The sequence below is a fragment of the Crassostrea angulata genome, chromosome 2 (assembly GCF_025612915.1).
Source record: "Crassostrea angulata isolate pt1a10 chromosome 2, ASM2561291v2, whole genome shotgun sequence".
In the NCBI taxonomy this organism is placed as follows: domain Eukaryota; kingdom Metazoa; phylum Mollusca; class Bivalvia; order Ostreida; family Ostreidae; genus Magallana; species Magallana angulata.
In genome coordinates, this window is record NC_069112.1 from 63,698,001 (window position 1) to 63,710,059 (window position 12,059).

The window sequence follows — 12,059 nt, forward strand, 5'->3', positions numbered from 1 at the left end:
CTTAATATAAAGATTACATGTATATCCTATATTGTTATAACTTTAAAGCGTTTTGAAGAACGATTGTGTAAATTGATTAGGCCGCGCGCCGTCGACAACATGTACATGTATAAGAATTGACGAAACTAACCAACTTAATTTCCTAACATGGAGTCCGAGAATACGGGCATTAAATATTTTGAAATGTGAACGAATGTGAATTCAGTAAGAATGATATAAAATACTTTGAGACTCGACATTTCACCTGAAAGTATCTGATCAAGTAGCAGTCGAGTTGATGCTATTAGACAGATTGAAACTCCGACCAACCTTACCCAACTACGCAGATTTATTGGTTAAGTGAAATACATAGGACGATTCATTCCTGATCTAGCCTCAGTAATAAGCCCAATGACAGACCTACTGAAATCCGGAAATGCTTGGTTGTTTGACAAGGTTCAGGCTAATTCATTAAGGAATTACTTACATGTGTTCCGGTGTTGACATTATATGATCGACAGAAGCCTATTGTCGTTAGTGCATATACTAGTAGCTATGCCTATGGCCTAGGGACAGCAGTCTTTCAGAAGGAAAGAGACAATTACAAGCCAGTGGCATAGTGTTCCCGTAAAATAACTAGCACTGAACTTAAAATATGCGCAAATTGTAAGAGACTGCCTTGCGTCGCTTTGGGCTTGTGAAAAATTATCGCGCTATGAAGTAGGATAATAATGTGGGAAATGCCATTTTGGAGGAATTTTGAGTAATTTTTTTTCAAATCGGACAAATATTTTTTTTTTCAAATCGGATAAATAAACGTTTTTCCATAAAAAATGCTTTAAAAAAGTTTTGAGTCTGGGGGTAAAAGCTAGGGTCTGTCGGGAAAGCAGAAACATTTTTTCTTAGGCCTAAGCACTGTTCACCATTTGAGAAAAAACACTTCTAAATTGAACCTATTTAAAGTATTTTTAATTGTGAATAGGGCCAAATTTTGGCCCCTGACCAGAGTAGGAACTAGGAATAAGTCCCTGCAATTCAATTCAGTTTATTCACTGAAACCATGAAATGGTACATGAGGTCATTCAGTATAATTATACATATCAAAAGTCAGAGGTATATTTTATAAGTGAATAGATAGGTAGTAAATAAATAGTAATAAATAGGCATAAATATATGATGTATACAATGAAAATAGGAAAAGGTAGAATTGTGGAGGACAGACTAATATATAGTACTATATTATGCAACCCTACATTTTTTAATCAGCATGAAAGCAGAAACAAACCATTAATTAAAAAAAAAAATCTTGAGGTCTTATATCATATCCATATTTTTCAGCTTGTCTAGAAAATGGAAGTACTAACTGAAGAGTGATCATTGAACGTACAAACTGAAATCAGTCATGCTGTTACCTTGAATGCTGTGCTTGGAGTAGAATTGTACGACCGTTGGCCGTTGAAGTCGTTGGTTGGTCGTACTGCGTATATTTCATTAAGTCCTGGGATAATGTCGTCCTCAGACTTTTGCCCCCACAGTGTGAGTAGAGCAGTCCTACCCCCACACTGTAGGGTGCACTGACGCCTCTTGGAGAAATTGGAAATTAATTGTTCTCCAAACTACAAAAAGAATGAAGAGTTGTGAATAAAGTTAGAAATGTCAAAAATATATTTAGTAAATTTAATAGATAGTTAAAATTTAATATGAAGATTTTTTATTAAAATTGACCTAGCCGAGTCACTGATGTGACATTTTGCAACTGTTTTTTTTTTCATTTTTATTGGACATTTGGTGACAGTTTTATATGCCCTTCAAGATGAATTACTGCATTGAATATTCTTACTTGGGTTTATATATATATCTGATTAGTTGACATATATAGCATAACATTGATGCAAATTTCAAATCCGATTTATATCTGTGTATCATCAAAGAATTGGTTGACAGTCTTATTTCAAAAACATTTAGATATATATCGATTCATCCCATGGGAACATCTTTACTTGATACATATGAGTACCCCAATGCAAAAACATTAACCTTTATATGTTTAGTCTTAGGGTAATGCTACTCATGTGACCATCAAGGCGATCAGGCCTCTTGTTTTGAATAAGTCAGAGAATTACTGCACAATGTGAAGATAATTTATCTTTTGAATGAAGATAAAAAAAAAATTTATACAATTTTATATGTATAATGTTAATGTTGATTTTTCAGGATGAATTTGTTCAAGAAATTATTCCTTGATTTAGACGGCCATTACTAATTTCAAAATGAATGCTGAATATTTTGAAGGTAAGTGTCAGTAAAAGTTAAAATAATTATACCCCTGCAAACGAAGTTTAGGGTGATATTGGTAAGATGGCTGAGTCTTATCATTTCTACACTAGATATCTTAATGAAATCATATCTTTTTCCCCATGGATGAAGACAGGGAAAAAAATATAGCTGCCTAAGCTGGATGGGTAATTCCTTTCCCTCTTCATTCCCTCGTTCCTGTTAATGAGCGTTCCGTTGTACTCAAGAATAAATTCTCCTTAACGATAATTGCGTGTGGCAAACACGCCATTTCTTATAAATCATGAAAAGAATTACTTATAAAATATTTACAGAAAAGCACAAAAGGAAAACAGTAAACTTAAAAATTAATATAAAGAACGGTTAGTTAAATGGATGTAACGAAGAACAAGAGGCCCACAGACCTTGTCGGTCCCCTGAGTACAATAGGTTGTAGATTTTGTATGGTCTTAAACGGTAGCATTTGTGAGCATTGTGTTTTGTGAACATGGATTTTAAGCAAAAGTTGATTTTGATTTAAGACAGTGTTGAAAAATTGATTGGGTAAATTTGTTGAAACCAAGGAATTCTAAAAGACAGTTATAACGCATGAAGTACATACATGGAACTTGGCAAGCGGTTACGAGCAGTTGCTCTGCTGAACATGTTTAAAATGTCTAAAACGCCCATATTAAGCTATCGTGTCAGCCATTGAAAAAATTGTGTATTTATTGCGCATAAAAATGTGCGGTTGTTTTGGTCTGATCAACTTTCTTTTACGTAAATTATGTGAAGAAAATAGTATTTCTAAATTGTTCATGCAAATTATACTAATGGTATTGTCTCTTGACTTGGATGCGATTGTATTTCAACACCGTCACCGCCCCTGTAAAGTCAAGCGGTTTGTTTACATGTAAAATTTGCGACTCTTGATGTCGATGTGAATTTCACATACTTCTTTTTTTCTGAGGTCGGTCGGGAAATGATGGGAGATATCATTTATATATACATTTCAATTTCTTCAATATTTTTCTACCTAATAATAATCCAATATTGGTTTTTGATAATAAAATTAATACTTTTAGAACAATCACATTTACTAAAATGCTTACACATTATCAATCCGAGTGTAATTACCGGTATATAGTTTATCCATTCTAATAAGAACAACACTAAGTAATGATTTTCTTGTTTTTAATACTGGGACAGTCTGCATACACTTTGTATGGCATTAGTACAACATAATTTAAAATGCAGGCGCAGTGAGTACAGCAGTAACCTGTTGCTGTTAAATGTAAGAGCAAAATTATAACCAAAATTAGTACCAAATGTGTTTAAATCGCCTATTTGTACTTGTATATTTGTATTAAAAAAACAAACAAACAAACGAGTAGCTACAACTGCATATTACCAATATTTTTAAGTCATCGATACAAATTGCTTATTTGTACTTGTATATTTGTACTAAAAAAAATAAAAATTGAGCAGCTACAACTGCATAGTACCAATTTGTTTTAGGTCACTGATACAAATTGCTGATTTGTACTTAAAAATAAGAAAACAGTTTCATTGATCTATCCCTCAATTTTGGATGTGTCTAATGTCGAACACATGTGTGCAGCCAATGTTGAGTTTAACAGTTAGAGATACGGAATTGAGGAGCTGTGTTAATAACTGATTTGGATCAAGGACAAGGTCTGGACGGCCTCTCAACACCAAATCTGGTATGAATAACTTGGTGTTGTTGTTGTCAACTTGAGCGACTACCATACATATGCATATTTTTGTGATGTCAATGGTTCTTTGCCTCATGCTGCTGGATTGGCATTTTATGATATCGAGCTCAGAGTTGACGTTCCTCATGTCTATGCTGCAGACTGAGCATTTGTTGGCCGCGGTGCATGCAATTAACCTTTTAACACTATCTGGTTTTTATACCAAAATCATTTAACATGTACTGTTTATCAGTGATTTGGGTTAGCCAATTTTTACTTTACCAGAAGTCTTTTTGTTATGCAAAAACTGTTTTTGTTAAATATGATAAAAATACTTGCATAACTCTTCTGATCATACAACCTTTTAAATACATGATTAACTCCATTATGAAGAAGCAATGGAAGATTACTCAATTAACTTTCACAATATCTAAACTTTGATAGACAGCTCATTCTTTCTCTTTTCTAAATATGGGAATTAATTCATTTCTTTTATTGAAATTCTAGAGCAGAAGATATTAATAAGAAAAATATATTAACCCCCCCCCCCCCCACTCCCAGCCATAAACCTTGCCTTACATGTAGGTAACATTATTATAAATGACAGCTTCATTTTTTTTCTAAATATGCAGTCAGTTTTTATTCTGTGTCAGTAGACATTTTTTTTAAACATTGTAGTATATATATTGACACAAAATGACCATTTCGGCCCCACCCTAAATTTAAATCCCTTCATTGCGGGACATGAAATTTAAAATTTTGATAGATGGCTTTCTTTTCTTTCTTTCATGCAGTCAGTTTTTTTTTCAGTATCAGCAGAAATAAAGATGACAACTTTTTAAAACAGTAATGCATTAACATTATATAAACATTTTGGCCCAACCCTAGACTCAGAAAAACTACCTCATGGGACATGAAATTTATAATTTTGGAACAGGGCTTACTGGTCTAAAAAATAATGAATAGTGTGAGAGTAGAGAAGATCATTTTTAAACATTATATGCATTAACATTATACATCCATTCTGGCCCCGCCCTAAGTCAAAACCATACTCCAGGGGACCTGAAATTTACGATTTTAGTAGAGGACTTCCCAGTACCCCTAGTAAGTAGTTAACATAATTATGAAGTCAGTTTTTCTTACAGACGTGTGAGAGTAGAGATAAAGATTATAAACATTATATGCATTATCACTATATGGTTATATTGCCCCCCCCCCCTACAGCCGGAACCCCTGTCACAGGGGCCATGAATTCACAATTTAGGTAGAGCAGGTCGTGGACATCATAACCATGCAATCAATTTAGTCCCACATGTGTGGGAGTAAAGTAGAAAGCCTTCTTAGATTTAATACATTTTCACCATATGGCTACATTGGTGCCACCCTAAAGACTAAACCCCTGTCCCAGGTGTCAGTCATGAATTTCACAATTTAGGTAGAAAACTCCATGGACATCTTAACTATGCATTTAGTTTTTTCCTCACATGAATAAGAATTTTTGAAATTTTGGCTTTTTTGCATATTGGCGACACAATAGAGTACCTCCAGGAACAATGGAACTCTACAATAATAATGATAATACTGTTATTTACAGCCTTAATCAAGTATATATAATAGAGATCTTAACCATAAATATGTAATACTATAAATACTGATGTGAATTTTTATCAACTGAATAATCCTTAACTGAACCAAAGAAACAAAACTGAAATTTCCTTCAAATGAATAAATGGTTTTTATAGATGTATAAACCTCTTGATTAGACTAATAAGTGTCAGTTCACTTTTCTCTTTTGTTTCCTTGAAAACGTCAGAGATGACTTCAAGAATTGCATTATTATCCGTCTCCGTTTCAGTCTGGGATAGAGGCTTGGACACATAATCATGAAAATCTGGGATCCACAGCATTGACACAATCAACAGTAATAGAATCAATCTTTAACAGTTTCCTCGATTTAGGCAATACAGGAGGTTGAGTGTTTGACGTAGAACGAGGTGTCAAAGGAGAGAGCACCACCTTTGCACACGGATACGTTTTAAAAAGATTGGGCTGCATGTCTATTTATGTATATATAAGATGTATTTGCTTATTTACGTATATAATGTATTTTTATAATCAACTGTGACCGTCTTGTAGACTGCCAATGTAAAGGATGAATGCCTGGCGTGCTTCTCAGACGATAAGTGTGTGACGCTCTCCAGTAAGAAAAACCATTGTATTCGAGGTAGGTTGAATAGTTGCGTAATATTGCATCCACGTGTGAATATTTTATTATATCGATTTTGTTGTGGGGGGGGGGGGGGGGAGCTTAAACACCTAAAATCCCATACATTTGTTTTACAATGTGAGCATATTTATGTGTTTGTGTTCTTTGTTTCATTTCTAAGAAAAGTCGGTTGGAGTTTAATCGCATGATATTTCAGTATTAGCTATTTATGATGGAAAGTAGCTAAATTTTCAAGTAATATTAGTCGAATTAGTTTCGACATAAATAACAGAGACAGCATTTAATTATTTTTACAGACAATGCAAATCTGTTCACATAATGTATAATGAAAAAGACTACAAATGTCTATAAGTAATTGAATGATAAAACAGTGATCCCGATTTCTTAAGCTGATCAATATATTTGTTTCATTGATATGTATTTTGATGCATTACAAAAAATCGGCGCATGCATATACTTTATTTCAAGATCAATGAAAATAAATCTCTATTAAGTTTAAAAGAAACATGCATAAGCCTTGCTTATCAAAACAAAAAGTCAATAGTCACTTATGTGTCATAGTGACATACAAAAACTTGTCGAGGATACTGATATATGCATTAAATTAGGTTTCATCATGGAGTAGAAAAATCATAATATTATAATGCCTACCACCTCCCTGCAACAAATATTTCAACAGGGACTATGCGGCCTACAAATTTAGCGAAAAACTTAAAGATCCTAATAAAGTGTATGACCTGATATTGTGAAGACTGATGAAAATTATTTCCCCATATTTGTAAACTTTCAATAAATTTTGATATGTATATGCTTTGATAGATAAACTAAACCAAGGTGGCTAATTTAAAACAACCTGTGATCTCCCATCCCCCACCCCCCAGGGGAGACGGACATTCTCTCTGTGGACATTTAATCTGAAGAATAAGCTCTAAAAGCTACCACGTGTTACCCACTTCTCCTGTTAAAGCTTTTGAATATTTAACCTTCATTGTCAGATTCACCATCTGGCATTTACACCAAAACCATTTTAAATGTACTGCTTATTACTGATGTGGTGAGCAAATTTATACTAAGCTATTAACAAGTATGTTTGTTTATTTAGAAATTCATACAACTTCCTTATTCTAAATATATTAAAAAATTAATAACTAAATATGAACAAGCAAATGAAGACTTCATTATCTGGTTATACTTATAGTTATATTACGGGAAAATGGGGTTTTGTGTTCAATTTGCATCGTACTTTAAACCGATTCCAGTACATTTACTGCACATTTGATTTTTTTCTGATATGCTATTAAAATAGTGTTTTAAGAAAATGGAATGTGTGCCTTACTTTTAATACATTCACTATTAATCTCTAAAAATAACAAGATAATATTTAGTGTTGAGTAATAAGCCATGTATACATATACCTGAAATTGTTGAAACTACATTGTTTTAGATCATGTATCTAATAAACCAATATTTTTTTAGCTTACCTGAGCTGAAAGCTCGTGTGAGCTTTACTGATCACATTTTGTCTGTGTCCGTCTGTCTGTTAACTTTTCACATTTTTTAACATCTTCTCCAGAACTACTACTGGTACTGTACCAGTTATCGGCTAAGACCAGTTATCGGCTAAACTGATAGTTCGGGTTTAAAGCACGGGGCAATCCAAGATTGTTTAATTCAGTCGTCTTTTTCGAATAAAGAAAAGTAAGTTTGCTTGAAAACTTTCTTGAATATGTTTTATACATGAGCTTAAACGATCATTGTTTACCGCTGATTTTACATCTTTGCACTTTCAGCAGTGGGGGAAGTGACGTAATAAGTTAAAAATAGAATATGACTTCTTTGTGATACTTTCTTATATCCCTTCTTTGATTTGACATATAATATCAATACATATAACATGTATAAACAAAAGGAATTCATTAATTTCCGAGAGATTCGTAGCGCAGTTGAAAGCCGGATTGCACAATTATGTATTGAATAGTCTGCGATTTGGTGAATAAACGAATAATTTTATAAGTATTGTTTATAATGTATTACATCCCCGACTACTTGAGTCTGACTCCACAAGTGGCATAATTCAAATTACATTTTGCAGAGTATATAATCATCATGTACAGGGATTTTATACTATGTTATTGTTATGAAGCCGATAACTGGTACAGTAGATCGTAAAAATTCGGCAAATTCGGGGCCTGCTAAAAAGCACAAAACAAGATGTTTGGGGTTCTAAATAATGATATAAACTGCCAAATTGATAAATAAGGAGTTAAGTATTTAAAGTATGGCAAGTTTTATCCAAAAATATGAAGAAATAAGAAAATACAAAAAGAAAACATTAAATTTTAGCCGATAACTGGTACAGTGCCAGTATGCCAAATTCAACTAAACGCGGTTAAAAGCAGCCATAGGTAAAGGGGGTTCAAAATTGTGAAAATAAAGGACCACACCTTTATACAATTGGAGATAATTAGTATTTGTTTAAATGTTTTGAAAAATAAAAAAAAAATTCTCAAGAACCAAAGCTAAAACTTGTGTGGAAGCATCCTCTGATTGTGTAGATTCATTGTTGTGACAATCATGACCCCCAGGGGTAGGTTTGGGCAACAATGGGGGGGGGGGGGACAAACTTTTACATTGGATCATAGAGTGTAAGTCTTCTTTTCAGCCAGGAAAGCTGAAACTTGTGTGGAAACATTCTCTGGTAGGGTAGATTTAAGGTTTGTTCAAAGCATGATCCCATAGAGTAGGATGGGGTCACAATGTGGGAGTATTTAAAATTTAGGAATATAATGAAAACAATCTTTAAAATAAAAAAAAACCATTTGTCTATAAAAGATGCAACCTTACTAAAAGCAACCGCATATAATGTAGATTCAAGTTCTTTCTTATCAAAATTATGAGAGTAGGGTGGGGTCACATTGGGGATCCAATTTAACAAATGGAATATTTTAATTATTCGACAAAAAGAAATCTTACCATATATGGTTTTACTTATATGCAAGCATTTTGACATTGACATGTCCCTAGACGACCCTTAAAAACTATATCCCTGAGTTGACTGAAGCTCGACTGTATCAATGAAGACGGTCTTTATTAGTCTGGTAATCCGTTACTTCCTCACTCTCATCAGCACAAGACCCGTCAATTTCCTTTACCTCTTATGGAAAAAAATAAAATATTGAAGAGTAAGTAAAGAATATTAATTCTTATATCATATAAACATGAAACTAGAATTCTCACCCCAGGGCCCCATTAACCAATAAGAGGCCTACAGGCCTTGACAGTCACCTAAGAACCATATCATTTAGATCAACCTGGCGGAGGGTCTCATTTTTGCATTCAGAGCTTTATTTTGGAGTATTAACCCTTATCTAAATTTAAATTTTGTTGTAAAGAAACTTGCAGACTTTGACGGTCAACTTTTATAATATTATTTTTTTTTAATAATGCTTACTATGTGCAGTTATTTCCTAAAATATGGCAGCAATATGTTACATGTACCTACGGCAAAACGTACCCCCCCCCCCCCCCCCCAAAAAAAAAGCCCCAACCACCGCCCCAATGGCAGTGAATTTCACAATTTAACAGTACAGCAACCCGCATTGAACTTACTATACTTAACCAAATGTTACCAAAAGTCTATAGATCAAACATACACAGGAGGAATAAATAATCATTGAAATATAATAAATGATTTCATTTAATAATCTATTCATAACACTGCAACTTTGCCTGTCTATATGCATATCATAATTTAAAGAAAAAAAAGTTACTCTGTTTATTAAAGGGCCTCTGTGCGACAATATCCCCTTCCATTTTAAATTAGCATTAATATCTTTGGTTTTTTTTAAATGATCTCCAATGGTTGCCGATCTTTGTGGATTCGAATGTCATGACTAAGGAGTTTAGCTTACTGGTCCTGGCCACCTTCTCTAAGCTCATAGATTTGTGCCAGTGTTGAAATGTGTTTTCCGAGATTTATATTGTGCATTGTGCAGTTCTATTTCCCCACAAATTTCATTTAATACGTCACTTGCCCTTAGTGTTTGTGTGGAGGGTGATGGTCTAGTAAATAAATATTTGAAACTTACATTTGCACCACTTCTTTTCTTAATTAAGAGATCAATGCATTTAATCATCTCTGGAGTTAGTAATATAGCAACTTTTCTTTACTGTTTGAGTTTAATTCGAGTCAAAGAACGACAATGCGCAATTTCCATGTCTGACTAACTTGATTTAAGTTCGTCATCATCATGATCAAAGGGAACACTGTTTGTGCTTCCATAGCTTGCTTGTAATTGTTTACAGTAATACGATGCACATCGCCTCCACGCTTCCTGTTAAAGAGAGTCATGTGACAAAGTGTCATCTTTGCCAGGCAGTTCAATGTAAAAAGCCGAATCATTTGACAATTTCAGAAGAGTTTCTCTATTTTTTTTTCTTTTAAGTAAGAATTAAGCTTGTACACATCTTCACTTGGAAGTAACATTTTTTTAACATTTTACCTTTTTCTCAATCAAAGTTCGACGTGATTGAGAAGAGATGTTATCGATCCATCGGACTCTTACAACTGAATGAAAGCTGAACCATTCTCTTGTTTTGTTATTATGTGACCCAATAATACCATCTGATCTGTGAATCCTTGCACATCGTTGATTCTGAAATAATCAGAAACATTGGAATCAGAAAAATAGAATTCATCATCATCACCAAGAAATTGGTGTATAAATCTGCCATGTATCTCTGTAGACTCAGTGGCATTCCCGGCTACACAGACGTCAACTTCTTCTAAAGAATCCGTGGCATTACATTGTAGACAGCTGTCAAGTTTTTCTGGAGAATTATTGGCATTCCTATGTATACAGCTTTTAACTTTTTCTGGAGAGTCCGTGGTATCCCTTTGTACACAGTTACTTTCTAGAATCCGAACCATTCCTAGGTACATTGCTGTCAAGTTTTTCTGGATAATCTATAGCATGTCGAACTAAAGAAATAAATATATGAATATTACTTTTGACAAAAACAAAATTAATTCAGGTTACCTGACAACTCATGCTGAACAGTTTTATCGAAAGAATGCAACATAATTATAAAATGAGGGCATTATTTATTAACCAAGCATTATAAGTAAAGATCAAATTTAAAAGCTGATTATGTACATTAATACAGGAGGACTTATCCAAAATCGGCACAGGCCTTTCTGAGTTACCAATTGCTAAATTGTATTGTGAAAGTGTAATTTTAAGCTAGAACGTATTTCTTATTAAATATTTCTATTGAAATTATCATTTAACCGAATGGATAATGAAGTTCATAATGTCACCTGCTTGTAAAAAGAGTTTACTTGTCCCAAGCAATCGGATAACTGTTAATATTGATTCGTGATTTCTTTAATTTTCATTACTTCCATTTTTTTTTTCAATGTTACAAAATGCATGTATTGTAAATGAACCGGTATGTATGACTTCTATTAACAGCTGTATGCTTGCAAAGTGGACGACAACATCTTAATTGAAATGGCTTAATGATAATTGATTAAGGTCAAGATCTAGTAAAGGAAAAGTGCCTACAGGTTCATGAAATTTAAGATATTATTTCTTTCAATGATGCTTCATAATAGCTTTGCTTGATAGAGTGCAACGATGCTAAAATGTTTGGTAAACACAATGAAAAATCATGTAAACAAATTAGGTACAAGTGCATGCTTAGAAAACAAATATCCTAAATGGTTTCTTTAAAACAAAGCAAAATACAAATTAAATAAAAGGGAGGTCAAGGTCATAAGAAAGTGCATGATCAAATGTTTTGATGCAGTTGAATAGCTCCAACTAATATGTTTCAGCATATTCTGTTTGATAAAATGTCTA